General features: G+C 38.2%; 1 protein-coding gene and 1 long non-coding RNA gene across 3 annotated transcripts in view; both read left to right on the top strand.

Moving 5' to 3' along the window:
* The window catches only part of LOC146493905 (ubiquitin-conjugating enzyme E2 E2-like), a 65,216-nt gene that overhangs the window by 29,327 nt on the left and 16,628 nt on the right, over positions 1-19,261 (top strand). The gene's annotated exons all lie outside the window — the stretch shown is intronic.
* Positions 3,492-19,261, top strand: part of LOC146493906 (uncharacterized) — a 16,921-nt gene continuing 1,151 nt past the window's right edge. Inside the window, exons 1-2 of one of the 2 annotated variants that reach the window (XR_014872129.1) lie at positions 3,492-16,495; positions 16,546-19,261. The exon at positions 16,546-19,261 is cut by the window's right edge and continues 1,151 nt beyond it. This is a non-coding gene — a long non-coding RNA (uncharacterized LOC146493906). Of the gene's footprint in view, positions 16,502-16,545 lie in introns of both variants that reach the window. The other variant, XR_014872128.1, reaches the window with a different exon arrangement.

Here is a 19,261-nt window from a genome sequence, read left to right as displayed (position 1 = left end):
GCACAGTGTGTATTATGATACTAATATGATAGTACTGCAGTTTTGACAGTACTTTATTTGTTCACCCGCTCTACTCAACTGGCTTTACTTCCACAGTACCTTAGCAGTTATCCACAGTGTGTGGTTCCTATCAGCCCTGCACACCACACTGAGAAAATGATTAACACGCAGCTCATCCACTCAGATCCTCTGTGCACACCACGTCACAGCTGGGACTTATGGATGTTTATTACTTTGTGACTCAGACTGGCAAAAAGTGGAGGTGGGAGGGATGATCTTCTTTTAATCTAAGGTGACTCCGCCTCTCCTGTGAAAAAGTGATCTGATTGAATTTAGGCTTTGAAAGCAGCAGGAGGGTCGTTCACCACGTCTGTCAAGTGTTGCTGTGCTTCACACTTCAGCATCGTGCAAAAACACTTTATGCTGTATAGCTGCTCCCCCTGTAGTGTTCACTAAGACGTTACATCTGCATGCACACCAGGGATCGTGACCCACTGTCACACATGTGGTATGTTTACTGTGACCCCAGGTCAGGGGTCACAGGAAACATCATTTTAGTGTCAGATGAATGTTTGATAGAGGAAATATTAAGTGATAATGTTTAATATTTCAAATATCACTGTGGCATCGTAACACTGTGACCAAAAACACAACCAAGCATACGAGTCAGTGTTCACGTGAGCCACCCTCACAATCAGATCCTACAGCATATATAACTATATCATATATATAACTATATCATATATATAACTATATCATATATAACTATATCATATATATAACTATATCATATATATAACTATATCACATATATAACTATATCATATATATAACTTTATCATATATATAACTATATCATATATATAACTATATCATATATAACTATATCATATATATAACTATATCATATATATAACTATATCATATATATAACTTTATCATATATATAACTATATCATATATATAACTATATCATATATATAACTATATCATATATAACTATATCATATATATAACTATATCATATATATAACTATATCATATATAACTATATCATATATATAACGATATCATATATATAACGATATCATATATATAACGATATCATATATATAACTATATCATATATAACTATATCACATATATAACTATATCATATATATAACTATATCATATATAACTATATCATATATATAACTTTATCATATATATAACTATATCATATATATAACTATATCATATATATAACTATATCATATATATAACTATATCATATATATAACTATATCATATATATAACTATATCATATATATAACTATGTCATATATAACTATATCATATATATATAACTATATCATATATATAACTATATCATATATATAACTTTATCATATATATAACTTTATCATATATAACTATATCATATATAACTATATCACATATATAACTATATCACATATATAACTATATCATATATAACTATATCATATATAACTATATCACATATATAACTATATCATATATAACTATATCACATATATAACTATATCACACATATAACTATATCATATATATAACTATATCACATATATAACTATATCACATATAACTATATCACATATAACTATATCATATATAACTATATCACATATATAACTATATCATATATATATAACTATATTATATATATATATATAACTATATCATATATAACTATATCATATATAACTATGTCATATATAACTATATCACATATATAACTATATCACATATAACTATATCACATATATAACTATATCATATATATAACTATATCACATATATAACTATATCACATATATAACTATATCACATATACCTATATCATATATAACTATATCACATCTATAACTATATCACATATATAACTATATCATATATATAACTTTATCACATATATAACTATATCATATATATATAACTATATCATATATATATAACTATATCATATATATAGCTATATCACATATATAACTATATCATATATAACTATATCATATATATAACTATATCACATATATAACTATATCACATATATAACTATATCACATATATAACTATATCACATATACCTATATCATATATAACTATATCACATATATAACTATATCACATATATAACTATATCATATATAACTATATCACATATATAACTATATCACATATATAACTATATCACATATACCTATATCATATATAACTATATCACATCTATAACTATATCACATATATAACTATATCATATATATAACTTTATCACATATATAACTATATCATATATATATAACTATATCATATATATATAACTATATCATATATATATAACTATATCATATATATATAACTATATCACATATATAACTATATCACATATATAACTATATCACATATATAACTATATCACATATATAACTATATCACATATATAACTATATCATATATAACTATATCATATATAACTATATCACATATATAACTATATCATATATAACTATATCACATATATAACTATATCACATATATAACTATATCATATATATAACTATATCACATATATAACTATATCACATATAACTATATCACATATAACTATATCATATATAACTATATCACATATATAACTATATCATATATATATAACTATATTATATATATATATATAACTATATCATATATAACTATATCATATATAACTATGTCATATATAACTATATCACATATATAACTATATCACATATAACTATATCACATATATAACTATATCATATATATAACTATATCACATATATAACTATATCACATATATAACTATATCACATATACCTATATCATATATAACTATATCACATCTATAACTATATCACATATATAACTATATCATATATATAACTTTATCACATATATAACTATATCATATATATATAACTATATCATATATATATAACTATATCATATATATAGCTATATCACATATATAACTATATCACATATATAACTATATCACATATATAACTATATCATATATAACTATATCATATATATAACTATATCACATATATAACTATATCACATATATAACTATATCACATATATAACTATATCACATATACCTATATCATATATAACTATATCACATATATAACTATATCACATATATAACTATATCACATATACCTATATCATATATAACTATATCACATCTATAACTATATCACATATATAACTATATCATATATATAACTTTATCACATATATAACTATATCATATATATATAACTATATCATATATATATAACTATATCATATATATATAACTATATCACATATATAACTATATCACATATAACTATATCATATATAACTATATCACATATATAACTATATCACATATAACTATATCATATATATAACTATATCACATATATAACTATATCACATATATAACTATATCATATATATAACTATATCATATATATATAACTATATAAGTTTTGGTCTCCTATTGTTTTTGTTGTGCTGCATCAGTTTGAATATTTGCACTAACTAGCTTTCCCAGGATGCAGCACCTGTGGCTGTGGCGTGCTCCCACAGGTCGATTGTGTTGCTGCCTGTTAAACAGCAAACACAGAACTCCTTTGAGACACGACCAAACTAACGAATCTAAAATGAATTCCTTAACGAATCCAGAGCTTCCACCAGCGTCTCAGCACCTTCAGCACAGGTTGTGCTTGAAGCCTGAAAGGTGGAGGCAACGTTTGAGGCATTGCCAACTTTAGCTTTCCCTCTCAACAGAGCTCACTGCTGAATTTTGCTACCTATTAACCAGATGAGGCACGTGCATGTGCGCACACATGCACACACACCAGCAGCAAATCTCCATCCTCTTGCCAGAGTTAAATTTCATCCCCTCATATTTTGAATGAAAAAAATCCGACTTAAGACGTTTTGGAAAAGATGAAAGAGGCTTTTTAGATAAAAGAGATTTTTCTGGTGAAGGAAATCACACTGGCACCAGTCTGCTCTTCTGAACACTACAACACAGTCCAAGAGGAACGACCAGGAATTCTCAAAGGACCGGCCTTCTTTCATGACTTCTGTCAGAGGGGAAAGCTTCTGTGACACATCATAAGTATTCAAAAGCAGGTTTTATAAATCAATGCAAATGAACGGACCCCTGAAAAACCTGATTCATTAACACTAAACAATATCAGCTGTGCTGAAGTGTTGCCAAGCTGCTTTCACGAGGCCACGAGGCTGCTTGTCAGTTAGTTTGTTACAGTTATGTGAACCTAACCGTATATGTGTTCTTTTTGGCCTTGATATTCATGAAATTGCTCCATATCCATGATTTTATTATTAGTAGACAGTAGGGATGCACCGATACCGATACTGGTATCAGGTATCGGGGCCGATACTGTAAAATGTGTGTGTACTCATACTCGTAAAAGTTAACCGATACCATGAACCGATACCAACTTATTTCATTAATCAGAGGGTGGATTGTCATTTCTGTTGTAGTTCTTTAGATTGGCCACTAGGGGGACATCCCGCGCTAAACAGGCACAGGGTTAGACGAGAGAGACTGGCAGCTCCAGATAAAAAAGAGACACTGGAGGCTGCTGTAGCTAGGCTAAACAAAATGTCAGCAGTGTGGAACAGCCAACTTTAACTCAAGTTTTGGAAAAGCGATGAAAAATGTCAAGAGAAAATCCACGGGCAGTTAAAATAACAGAGGCTCTGACTCATTTTATCGCTCTGGATGACCAGCCAATGCCGGTCGTGGAAAACAGAGGATTGCACCGTCTTCTCAGCATACTCGAGCTGTGATAGGAAATATAATAAATAAACAGAAGTGTTTATTTATTATTCTGAAAGCTCGAGACAGTGCCAATACTTCAGTGATATTTTGTTAAATTACAATGTGGAGACTCTGCAATAATTTAACAGAAGTGCTTATTTTTCACTTGAAATTTTTTTGTGGTCATTTTTATTAAGATTTTATTTTTTATTGGCAGAGAATAAAATAAAACCTGTCTTCCAATTCATTGCATTTGTGTGTGTGTGTGTGTGTGTGTGTGTGGTAGAAGTATCGGTTTTTGTACTCTGTATCGGCAAGTACTCAGATCCAAGTATCGGTATCGTATCGGTTTGAAAAAATTGGTATCGTTGCATCCCTAGTAGACAGGTATTATTAGAGCAGGGCGATATAGCCAAAAATATTTAATATTTTAATACATTTGAAAATTTGCGGTAACGATATAACTGACGATATAATTGAGACTAGACAAAATACTTTACAACTCCACAACTTTATTAGTGCAAAAACCCATCAATGTATTTTCACTGAAACAAGCAGCTGTTTTTTATCTGCATTAAAGTTACATAAAAATGTAACAGTGCAAATGCAAATTCCTCGCTGACAGTTTAACCAAAAGGCATTTCCAGTGGAAACTGGCCGACATATCCTCAGCATAACCATGTATAATATCCACAACACTTAAAAAGAGGTTATACACACACAATACGGTAACATTATGTTGAAGCACAGTACGTATCACTCCGCGAGGCTCCGCCTACGATAGCCGTAATGCTCCGACAATCCATCGAGCGGTGCGGCTTCGTAGCTTAGCAAAGTCGTACTGAAACATTTGACAGATTTTCGAGCGCCGTGCACATAAAATCGTCTCGAGGTCAGTAAACACAACCAGAGTTCATACATAAAGCACACGGGATTATAAGGGGCTCTGTCGACTTTCAGAAAAATCAAAGGATTGATTTTAAGTGTGCCGTATTTTCCAAACAACACGGTAATAACGACGGCCCGCTAGCATGCGCTACCAAAAATAGTGCTTTGTTGTGTATCTGACGGACGAAAGCTAAACCAGTTCCACACCAGTGAAGCTGCAGCATTTTTACAAACCAGTTCAGGTTCATCTGGTTCATTCAACGATCCACTTTCGCTCTTCTCATTCTGCGTCGCCGCCATGTGCGTATGAAAACAAAGGCTCTGCGCATGCGCGTTTTACCCGTATTCTATTTTATATTTAATTTTCCTATCGTTGCCCAACATTATACCGGTATTACCGTGAATGGTATGATACAGCCCAGCTCTAGGTATTATTGAAGGAATGGAGAGTTATGACGTAAACCAACATCTATCTGCAAAGGAGTCACTTCCTGTGGTTTGGCAGCTAAGATCAGGAGTACCTCGATAACAGATGCAGTCGTTTGAAGATTTCACGTGCAGCACCTGGTCCCAAAATGTGTGGTACACAGCTGTATCATATGCATATGTCACAGTCTGTGTGGTTAGCATTGTGGGGCATGTTTTGGTTTTTTCCTCTAAGCCATATCAACGGGAAAATCTCAGCGTCATGAAGCTGCAGCGTCGCACGCACGCACTCAGCAGAAAACACAGAGGTGGTGAAAACTGATAAAGTGAACCATAACTTCCTGTGAGGCCAGCTCTGGGCAGCAGACACGACTCATAGCCACTGATGTCTGATCTTCATGCTCTGCAAACTTCACTCAGTTATGGATTATGCCATGAATATTATTTATTAGCTATTAGGAAATGATTTAACAGGACTAAGATACATTTAAGGCCTGCAAAGCGAAAAGCAAAACAACAGATTGATAACAGGCTTCTGTGTTATCACGTGGCCTCGAGCACATGTGTATTAGTCAGCAGTAATAAATAATTCTTGCCTGAGCAGAGGAAGCATGCATCAACCACGCTCCACCTGCGACTCACCAAATACTGAGAGGAAAAAGGGATACTTAGCAGTGATTAACAGTTGTACTCGCAGGCCTGTCACAGCTCATTCAGACGTCTGTGCTGACTCTCTGTCGACTGTGACAGCTTATTGAAGCGCCGAGCGTTTGCAGCACTGATGCTTGTGCTGGTGTTTTACATGCTGTGCCAGCCACAATCGAAACAAGTAAGGCTACGTTCACTCTGCAGGTCTTGATGCTCAATTCAGATTTTTTGATCAAATCTGATTTTTTTGTGTGCTCGTTCACACTACAAATAAAATGTGACAGCAAACGCGCTCTAGTGTGAACGCTCAAAGCGGCCGCATGCGCAAAAGAAGACGTCACACACAACGCGCTCTGTTTAGACCCAGACCAACAGTATGTTTGACTGATGGTCTTGATATAAAGACTTCGGACTTCACGTTTCACAGTTTTGCTTTAAGTTATAAAGTTATTTACATTTGTCCTAATAATGATCCTTATTGCTGTTTCAGAGGAGCGCTGCTTCTAGCTGCAGATTTCTGTCAGAATCTGCAGATTATACAGCACAAATAAAATTGTGGCCTGTTTACTACCACAGACTGTATATAAAAGATGCACGTGTTGCCTGCATTCTTTCCAAAGGCCAGCAGGGGGCAGCTGCACAAAAACTTGAAAAACCTCTTTCTTGATTTAAGGACTCAGTAAAAACCTTCCTGATGATTCTGAGGAGGATAAATCACAGCAGCCTAAGAGTCTGTGTCTTTGTTTGAGTTTAGCACAGGTTGTTTTCTATCATGTCCATCTCCACTCTCTCTGTTTTACCACCAAAGTCCCTGTAAAATGACCAGTGCTGAACAGTCAATCACAGACTGCACCAACTTATTTCCAGGGAGGTGCACGCTGCATCACAGCACAGGCTTTCAGACAGGTTGGTGCTTATGGTGTACCCATATGTAGATTTAACATGGAGGCATAAATCCCAAATGCAATGCTATAAAAAAATTTTCTTCTTATTTTTCTCATATTTGTCACAATTAAATGTTTACGATCACGGGACTATGCAAACCTGTGTGTCCACGTGTGGAAAAACAACTGCTCCCTAAACCTTTAAGCTGATTGGGCCACGCTCGGCAGCAAGAACTTCAAAAACTCATTTTTCCACAGTTATTTGAATTCAGTCACATCAGAGGGTTTTTGAGCATGAGTGTCCTGTTTAAGCATCTCAGTCTGATTTAGGTCCTTCATTGTCCCGAGCTGGGCTTGGTAGTGTGTTTTGGATCATTGTGATTCTGCTTGAGAGCAGAACTCACGATTCCATCGAATACGCAAATACTGCAACTCCTAAAGCAGCAAAGCAACCGCGGAGCAGCCGAACAAGCGGCGACATATGTGACTGTTGGTACAACGTTCTTCTGATGACGCAAACCGTCCAGAAAGCTCAACGGTTGTCAAATGTTTGGGGATCAAGCCTTTTGTTTTATTGTGATCTGAAACGTACAAACTAAGAAATCAGTAACGGGCCAAATACTTTGTGGTGCTGTATGCATCAGGCTGAAAATACTTCTCAGGAAGCTTCGGTGTCTGCAGTGAAAGCTGTATGGAAGCTCTGTGAATCAGGCCAAACCCCTGAAGACGCTTCACATTTCCACTGTGCTTTTATCTCGTCCTGCAGCGACTGAACAGACAGATCAGGAGCCACTCAGAGAGTCCAGCTGATCTCTGTTTGAACTCATTGTTTCACATATATCACTGCACACCTAGCCTTTTTTATACTTTACTAAAAATATACGAGTCTCTAATGATTTAATCTTAACGTCTATAGAAGAAAAGTTTTCATTTGTCTCTATACATGTGTTAACTTTGTAATACTTCACCGTGGCTCATTAACAAAAGCATCAGTAAACTCCTCTCTGCTCTTTTTGCTGGTTTTCATGTTGTTCTACGGAGTTTTGTTGGGTGTAGGATCTCACAGCTCTATAATTGATTGATTGATATGTTTATTGATTAGCATTCAAATATCTCAGTGAAGACAGAACAAAGATTTACCACAAAGCAAGAAAGCATGAGACAAGGCTAATCAAAAGGTATTGGCTGAAGCATTCGCTTATTACGCCAACCCTTTTAACAAAAGATCTTTTAGCATGCAGCTCCTGTACACAGGGCTCGAAGCAAATAATAAAATTCAATTCAATTCAATTTCATTTATATAGCGCCAAATCACAACAAATGTCGCCTCAAGGCGCTTCATAGATACAGAGAGAAAAGCCCAACAATCATATGACTGTATACTGTATATATAATGGGATACACTACAGTACAGTGACTATTATAAACACATTTGCATCCATTTAGAGTCACATTCAGTCTTATCACTTGCCTAAATGATCACAGTGGACACAACCTAATAAGTTATGGGGGCATAAACTACACTGGCTAGTTATTGAGAATCTTTAAAGACGTTCTTCATGATATCTGCATAGTGATGTCTTTATTTGTTTGTTGACCAACACTAACAGTTTGGGACTGTTGCATCATTTCCTCAGGTATTAATAAATAAATAGTTCATATAGTTTCATATAGAGACAAAATTACCAATAATCATCCCACAGATGTAATATTATCTACAGCTACTCTTAGTACCATTGATGTTAAGTTAGACTCTTTTTCTCCAATTGATCTTTCTGAGTTAACTTCAATAATTACTTCCTCCAAACCATCAACGTGTCTTTTAGACCCCATTCCTACAAAACTGCTCAAAGAAGTCCTGCCATTAATTAATTCTTCGATCTTAAATATGATCAACCTATCTCTAATAATCAGCTATGTACCACAGGCCTTCAAGGTGGCTGCAGTTAAACCTTTAATCAAAAAGCATCTCTAGACCCAGCAGTCTTAGCTAATTATAGGCCAATCTCCAACCTTCCTTTATATCAAAAATCCTTGAAAGAGTAGTTGTCAAACAGCTAACAGATCATCTGCAGAGGAATGGTTTATTTGAAGAGTTTCAGTCAGGTTTCAGAGTTCATCACAGCACAGAAACAGCTTTAGTGAAGGTTACAAATGATCTTCTTATGGCCTCTGACAGTGGACTCATCTCTGTGCTTGTCCTGCTAGACCTCAGTGCAGCGTTCGATACTGTCGACCATAATATCCTATTAGAGCAATTAGAACATGCTGTAGGTATTACAGGTACTGCACTGCAGTGGTTTATATCATATCTAGCTAATAGACTCCAATTTGTGCATGTAAATGGAGAGTCCTCTTCACACACTGAGGTTAATTATGGAGTTCCACAGGGTTCAGTGCTAGGACCAATTCTGTTTACATTATACATGCTTCCCCTAGGCAGCATCATTAGAAGACATAGCATACATTTACACTGCTATGCAGATGACACCCAGCTCTATCTGTCCATGAAGCCAGATAACACACACCAATTAGTTAAACTGCAGGAATGTCTTAAAGACATAAAGTCTTGGATGGCCACTAACTTTCTGCTTCTTAACTCAGATCAAACTGAGGTTATTGTACTCGGCGCTGAAAAGCTTAGAAATATGGTATCTAAGCAGATTCTTACTCTGGATGGCATTACCTTGGCCTCCAGTAACACTGTGAGGAACCTTGGAGTCATTTTTGACCAGGATATGTCCTTCAACGCACATATTAAACAAATATGTAAGACTGCGTTCTTCCATTTGTGCAACATCTCTAAAATTAGAAATATCCTGTCTCAGAGTGACGCTGAAAAACTAGTTCATGCATTTATTACTTCCAGGCTGGACGACTGCAATTCATTATTATCAGGATGTCCAAAAAACTCCCTGAAAAGCCTTCAGCTAATCCAAAATGCTGCAGCAAGAGTACTGACAGGGACTAGAAAGAGAGAGCAGATTTCTCCTGTTTTGGCTTCCCTTCATTGGCTTCCTGTTACCTTACAATATAAAGGCGATTGTTGAGGCGACTGTTGATGTGATTGGCATGTATAAGTAAAACTGAAGTGAATTGAAAATCACAACAAGTAGCCTGAAGGTGCTTTTGTAAGGTAACACAGAGAAATCCCCAACAATCAAGGGAGGCAGGAAAACAGGCACACTGTGGAAGAGAGCCGGAGATTAATAACAACCACTTTGCATTTAATTGTAATAATAATGATTAAATGCAAAGCAGTGTGGGTGACTGAAGAGGAACCAGTCGGTGCATTATGGGAATCCCCAGCAGCCAATACCTGCAGCGTATCAGCTCTACTCAGCTGCCTTACAAGTGACACTCAGATCTACCAGATGGACTTTAACTTGGACCACAGTGTCGATGGTACAGGACGTCCAGTGGGGTCACTTACTGGGGCTTTGTTTTAGTTCTACCACAGAGTAGAGAGCCAGCCTGACTGTTGCTTGACATCTGTTTGTTGATTGGTCGAACATATAATTAGGAAGGCTGTGGCTCGAGATCATCTGCTAACTGGAAGATTGATGTTTTGATCCCTGGCTCATCAACGCCACATATCAAAGTTATAGAGTATGGCCGAGCGTGCTATGATTAATGAATCTGTCTTGTAAGTCACCTCGGCTGTACCTAGCTAGGATAACCTCGTCCCTGTATATGAAAGCACCTTCAGACTGTCAGTTCTTTATAAAGATGTGAATAACAGAGTTGTGGGTGAGTTTTTCCCCATACTGTGTTGTCCGTGCTTACCAATAAAACAAATCATGCATAAAAGCCAAATTCATTTAAATCTGCTCCGCATTGATGCAAGCTTCACATCTTATTTGAGTTGTCATTATAACAGGTGTGCAGGGAGTGTGTTAGAGTTGTCTAACACGCAGTTGTGATTAACATTTACGATGTAATCCGTGTCTGGATTCCTCGTGTATGATCTTTGGCTGAAGGTCCTCTTTGGACACTACGAGCCACAAACAAAGGCTCGCCTCATTTATCTGTAGGACAGATGATTTTCAGGTGAGTCAAGCTGTGCTGTTGTGTCTGCCTGTTGTTGTTTCCATGGAGATTCCTCTTGCAGCACAAAATCAACACACACACACGCACAAAGTCACTGCAGGGATACAATGTTGCTAGGTAACATGTTCAAGACGGTGGAGAAGTCTAATTGGTTTGGTGTGTTGGAGTTACACCAACGTTGTGTTTCCACCGTTAAACTCTGTCGCTGTGAGTCTCCGGCTGACGGACGAAGGCGAGCCAGCACTTTGATTTCACTGTTACCGTAGACCAGAGGTGGGACCTCCAGGCCTTGAGGGCCGGTGTCCTGCAGGTTTAGATCTCACCCCGGGTCAGCACATCAGAATCACATGATTAGTTCATCACCAGGCCTCTGGAGAACTTCAGGACATGTTGAGGAGGTCATTTAAATCAAGGACACATCTAAACCTGCAGGACCCCTCGAGGCCTGGAGGTCCCCCGTACGTGTGCTTCTCACTGCTCACACAGGCCAGTATCAGTGTTGCTGGCTCTGTGCTCTGGCTACATTTGGATTCAGCCGTGTTAGCGTCTTCATGCTGGGTGATGGTGATTTAAGCGGCTCATTAGGTTTGTTGTTACAGATCTTTTTGTGTCGGCTCTGGCGAATGTTGCGTCTTCATCACACACATGGTGAAGAACTCGCTAACATGTCAGCGTGTGGTTGTCGGCTGGTGCCTGGATGCGCATGGATGAAACGGTCAAACAAATATGGGACCGAGTGCTGAGTTAGCTCTGCACCAGCCGTCATCCAGTTTTCATTTGGTTTGTTAAAGGTGGGCAGGGATGTTGTTAGATGCTGTCCTCTCGTTCACTGCAACAACACGAGTCTGACAACCTTCTGCTGGCGTGTCACAGGACACATATCTGCCCATCTTTAGCAATCACCTGTTCCCTGCTTATCAAAAAGGGTTGTTTGTGATCTAATCTAATCAGTTGGCTGTTAGATAAAACAGCTTGTATTGTTAGACGTGCTAAGCTAAGACTTCATTTAACAGAGCGGACGACTGTTTAACCCTTTAAAGCCGGTCAGAGCAGCACGCTCTGTTTTGCGTAACTATTTTTAAATCCCGGTAGCTCTGCAACCACATAAGCTAGCGCAAAAATTTTTTTTGCATATGAAACCGGTGGAGTTGTACTTACATCTTATGCCATCAGCTTGTCCTCGGTCACAGTTTCCTTCCACATATAACTTTGCAAAAACTGCATAAAAAGCACTTGCAGCAACAAAAACATAATATTCCAGAAACACGCTTTGCCGATCCGATCAGCTGTTCGTAACACTTCCTACCTTGGAATAGACGTCAGCGCGAACTTTTGCATGTCCTCCATGACCTGCTCGAAACCGGAAGTGACGTCATTTTCGCGGAAATGTCGTTTTTTTTTTTACCATCAGGGCCTCATGAGCCTATACTGGTGTTTTTAAAAGTTATGTTTGATGCTTAGGACTCATATTGCACTGCTGGAAATAGTTTATTTTGATGCATATGCTGCTTTTTTGCAAATTTGCACTATAATATTTATTTTCGTTTTTCCTGCAGTGTATAAAAATTGGTGTATTTCAAAAATAAAACTATGAAGACACTCAAAATAAATTTCCTGTGGTGGGAAACTATTTTGTGCAACTTTTTTGTATTTACAGTTTTGAGGGATAAGCCTCTTAAATTTCTCTAACTAGAAATATATGTTAAAAAACAAAAACGATTTTACATTTTTTTGTAGTTTATTGCACTTTTTTGCAATTTATGTAATTACTATGCACTTAATGCAGACATATTATTAAAATTTGGGCTATAATGGTTGTATTGATGTATAGCAACTTGAAATGCTCCCAAAAATGGCTCCACAGCATGTAAAAATATAATATAAGCTCTGGCAGACTTGGTTCTATGGTAGGTCTTAAAGGGTTAAAAGCTTCATATTTACTCAGAGTTTCCACAGTTCAGCTTTCTTAAAATAACAAACGGTGGGAAAAACTGAAGCTGTCATTAATCTGAGCTGTGCAAACACACGAGCTTTTCCAGTTTGGGTGCTGATTGATTCACCATCCTGAGCACGAGCATGTACTTGAATGCCGTTTCACAAAAATCAGACGGCTTATTTACTGCAGATTCAAGAAACTGATGTTCCAGCTGTTCCAAGATGCAGTTTCCAGCATAAACAGGAAAAATACATTGAAAAGTCAAATGAAAAGCATCCATGACAGATGATCAGATGATGAAAAGGTTGCGTTACCGTCCTTAAACGTCATGTGACACCCATAAAAACTAGCAGCATAGGCGAGGACGGACAGAGCTGGTCGTCAGTGGCCAAAAGGATCAGCTAACACAATCACAGACACGCCCACAGGTCAACCCAGAGGTCACTGCTGTTCTAACTCAGCTGTTGCTTTATCAGGTGTTTCACTGGGTCTTTGAGATATGACTGTAAACGATGAGATATGGATGTTTGGAGATGTCCATCACTGAACAATGCAGCATGCTTGGTTTAAATGCAAAGTGTGTCCGAAGAGGAAGTGATCACAAATAGGTGGCTTTATGTCAGCACAAGGGAACTGAGGACCTTCGTCTCAGCACACTCAGAGTATTTGATGTTTCAGAACAATGTGGCCGCTGATTGGAGCAAACTGCCAGTCACAGGAACACAGCTGAGGACTGACACGTGTTTCTAAGAAAGTAGAAACACGGACACATCTCGTACTCCTGACCTGAGTGTTGTGTTTGAATATCTTTACTCAGTTTTTGCCACTGCGTCCTTCTCGTGTCTCAGACTGTTGGAGACCCGTGTGTCATGACCTGCCAAAGAAAGTCAACAAGCCTGCTCATGTTGTTGTGTTGGAAACAAACTCTGCAGGGATAATAAACAGATCACGTCTGATTGTGACAGCGCATCAGATCGACGGACCGCAAACATCACGTAACACCTGTTACAGTATCATGTAAAACCCTCGGCTGATGACTCACTGACAACGAGATGTGATAACACTGATCAGTACAGAACAGATCAGTCGTTGAAGTTTGATTGAAGACGTTTTTGTCCTGCATGTCAGAAATGTTTGGCTGACTGAATCTACTATTTAAACTTAGAGGATATAAAAGCATTATAACCATTTCAGTTAGAGTGATGGATGACCGTGACTGGAGGAGGCTCAGCAGAGTGAAGAGAAAGCACAGTGTCCATAGGTGACTGAGGATGTACGCCTGTGTGTATAGGGATGGGTATCGTTGAGGTTTTATCCAATACCGGTGCCAAACCGGTACTTAAACGGTGCTCAAACCGGTGCAAAATTGGTCCAAAAACCTCTCATGTTCAGCTGTTTTTTTGTAAAAAGATAACAATGTTAGCCTTTTCTGCAGCTATGGGGCATATATGGTATCACTCTTGGCTGGAAGCAGCTTAAACAATGGAAAAAACACAAACTTTGTCCAAAAACCTCTCATGTTTAGCTGTTTTCCACTTTTTCTTTGGTCATTTTAGCCTTTTTGTCCAGGGTGAAGGGAGTATCTGCCATCAAACAAGAAGACAGCTGCATGTAGCTATGATGGTGTTTGCTAGTTCACCTTACATGCATTAATGTAATAACGTGGTTAGCCTACTCAACGTAAATTACACACGAACAACATTAAGCTACTCACGCAGAGAAGAACGGCTGCTGCTGCCATCATCATCCTCATCATTTCTGCTACACTGGCAGGGCTAGGGGCCAGGACTCTCCTCTTCGGGTTTTTGGGGGATGTTGCTAACTCCGGGTCGATAACAGGCACCACACCTGCAGTAGATGTGCTCGGTGTGAGGTCTCGCAGCAAGCTATCAAATACGGCGCATTTCTCTGCTTTTAAAAAAACGCTATGCGTCTCCAGGTGTTTCATCAGATTTGAGGTGTTACCTCCTTTGACAGCATCACAGTATCAGCTTAAAGCACTTGTTGCAGCTGCTGAGTTTGCATCTTTTGCTGTGAAGTACAGCCAGACTTTGACCGCTTCACCTTGGGCATTTTTAATCTGTAGCTCTGCTCTAAAAGAACGTACGTACCTGGACCCGCCTACTATCCTCAGAAACGTAAAATGATTGGCTAGAATTCAAATTGTATCACATCTCAGGGAAAAAAAAGCACCGAAATGTGTGCTGCTTTTCGGTCTGGTTACTATCGTTTATGTCAGAACCGGTGACCGGTACCCATCCCTATGTGTGTACGCTTGTGTGTCTCTGGTCTGTTTGTCCACCAGAGCACAGAGAGAGTGCTGAGGGGCGTTTGTCCTTCATCTTTGTGTGTTTGAGCTCTGCAAACTGCGATCACGTGTGTTTGTGCCGCTCTGTCCTTACTGTAAGCATCACAGAGCGTGTCTGTGTGCACGTGTGGCTCTCAGCATGAACTAATAACTCAAGAGTTTATTTTGTAATGCTTACACATTCGATTAGCCAGTCGGGTCCAGTGTCCACAGATATGAGTCAGGATGTGTGTGTGAGGCCTTCCTGTAACAACAGCACAGTCGGTCAGATAATCTTTACATTTAATGACCTTCAAGTATGTTTGATGCTAAACAGGAGACGTATCAATGTTTCTTATTACAAGTCAAATGCCAAACAACAGAATAGATACAAGTTGTAATAATACTTCGTTGTTGTGAATGTAGCATGGATATGTGCAGCTTGTAACTGTGGTTCACATGTAGGTGAGTACGATGAAGCAGCTGAGAGCTTTTGTGTCTGAGCAGGTGCAGCTGAGCCAGCGTTACTACACTGTGTGTGTGTGTGTGTGTGTGTGTGTGTGTGTGTGTGTGTGTGTGTGTGTGTAGTAGAGTGTGTGACAGAGCTCCTCTGTAAATAAAGCTGTAAACAGGTAATCTGACACATTCACAACCTTCGCTGAGTTGCTCACGTGCTGTTTCTGTGCGCTTCCTTTCTTTAACCTTTTAAAGCCGGTCGGAGCGAGCACGCTCTGTTTTGCGTAACTATTTTTAAATCCCGGTAGCTCTGCAACCACGTGAGCTAGCGCAATAATTTTTTTTGCATATGAAACCGGAGGAGTTGTACTTACATCTTATGCCATCAGCTTGTCCTCGGTCACAGTTTCCTTCCACATATAACTTTGCAAAAACTGCATAAAAAGCACTTGCAGCAACAAAAACATAATATTCCAGAAACAGGCTTTGCCGATCCGATCAGCTGTTTGTAACACTTCCTACGTCCATCAGCGCGAACTATCGCATGTCCGCCATGACCTGCCCGAAACTGGAAGTGACGTCATTTTTGTGGAAATGTAGTTTTTTACTGTCCGGGCCTCATGAGCCTATACTGGTGTTTTTAAAAGTTATCTTTGACTTTATGACTTTCTGTGTCGTTTCTGGGATGCTTAGGACTCATATTGCACTGCTAGAAATAGTTTATTTTGATGCATATGCTGCTTTTTTGCAAATTTGTACTATAATATTTATTTTCGTTTTTCCTGCAGTGTATAAAAATTGGTGTATTTCAAAAATAAAACTATGAAGACACTCAAAATAAATTTCTTGTGGTGGGAAACTATTTTGTGCAACTTTTTTGTATTTACAGTTTTGAGGGATAAGCCTCTTAAATTTCTCTAACTAGAAATATATGTTAAAAAAACAAAAACGATTTTCAAGTTTTTTGTAGTTTATTGCACTTTTTTGCAATTTATGTAATTACTATGCACTTAATGCAGACATATTATTAAAATCTGGGCTGTAATGGTTGTATTGATGTATAGCAACTTGAAATGCTCCCAAAAATGGCTCCACAGCATGTAAACATATAATATAAGCTCTGGCAGACTTGGTTCTATGGTAGCTCTTAAAGGGTTAATAAGCGTCACTACACATCAGCAGTAGCATCCAACCAGCTGCAGATTCAGGGGTAATATCAGCCCTTTCATTGTTAAAGACTGCAGAGCTGTTTGTTCTGTTAGCTGAACTCCCAATGAGAGCTCATCTCTGCTGCCAGGCTAAAAATAGCTTCTGGTACGAGAAAATAAATAAACACACGAGGCACAAAATAGCTCAAAGGGAGGTGTGGCTGACTGTGGTCGTTGGATCAGCTGTTACACAAGAGTCAATTAAAAATATGCCGACCTTTTAAAAGAACTTTTAGATGAAGGTTTCTCACATCTTTAAAGACCAAAACAAACAACCTGAACATCTAAAAGTCTCCGTGCTCTGCTAGTACTCATTAATCATGACCACATCTCAGTTTCAAACGCAGTTTTTAATCACAGATATCTCTTAGCATGAAGGTTTCTGAGTTTTCTCCACTCCAGATCTTCTGTAGGAGATCACTCTAGTCACAGTATGGAGACGTGTTCATCCCAAATATCTCGACTTGACCTCCAGTCTGTCTGAATCGAAGCCTAATCTCTGTCATTTATATGTTTATCAAAGATATTTCAGATATATTCAGTTCTAGTTTGTGCTCGCTGTCGTCCTGCTCAGCACCTCCACTGCACTCACATGTTAGTGGTTCTCTGCTGTAGGACAGGAATGCACCGGTGAAAATACAACCATTCACTTCAAATCCATGTTCGAGTCTTTGGCTGCACAGTTTCATTACACTCTGCTCAAAAACCCAAAGGGACACTTTGAAAACCAGAAAGTGGGGAAAATCCTGCTGGTATCTGTTATGAAACGAACTGGAACATGTGTTGGGAACAGTGGGATGCCACATCATTGATGGGAGTGAAAATGATCGAACTACACAGCAGAGTTAAATTCAGGGACAGAGCGCTGTTGCAACTTCACGCGGCCCCTCATGTGCATGTAATGCACAATGCATCAGGTCTTTCTTATAAACAGGACATTTGCATAATGACTGAAACCTGCAGTCAGCTGAGACTGAAGACGTCACCTGATGATGACGAAACGTTTACGTCCAGATGAACAGAGTCAACTTTTGGAGATTTACTTACCTGGATGATTGAGGATGCATCAAGAAGCAGACGGATGGATTGAAAGTCAGTATTTGTATGACCACCTTCATCAAAGGAGCTTGGAAAGAAAAGCGTCTGGACTTCTTTAAGTTACTTGAAGACGTTTCACCTTCATCCGAGAAGCTTCTTCAGTTCTAAGGTCAAATGGTGGAGAGTCCCAGATTTAAACCTAGTGGGAGTTTCCCCCCACAGAGGGACAAAAGGACCCCCTGATGATCCTCTAATCACCTGAGCCAAGGTGTGGAACTGGGTGTGGGTCACAATCAGCCAGAGTTTCAGGTGAGTTCATTGTGAAACCTGGCCCCACCTTATCATGTGAATTCCTGAGGTCAGATGGCCCAGGATGTGAGTGGGCGTTAAGGCGTCTGGGAAGGGATCTCAAAAGTCCAGACGCTTTTCTCTCCAAGCTCCTTTGACTACGATGACCTGGATGACGGAGAACCTTCACAGACATATGACCACCTTCCTTCACCACAGCTTAAATTCTCTTAGTCGAGCTTTTCTCTGATTTCTTGGCGGCCTGCTCTCCAGGCTTCTCGAGCCGCCTCCTGTTTCACAGCTGTGAACACTTA

Source organism: Neolamprologus multifasciatus, chromosome 22 (genome assembly GCF_963576455.1).
Source record: "Neolamprologus multifasciatus chromosome 22, fNeoMul1.2, whole genome shotgun sequence".
NCBI classification, from domain to species: Eukaryota; Metazoa; Chordata; class Actinopteri; order Cichliformes; family Cichlidae; genus Neolamprologus; species Neolamprologus multifasciatus.
This window is presented reverse-complemented; position numbering and strand designations above follow the sequence as displayed.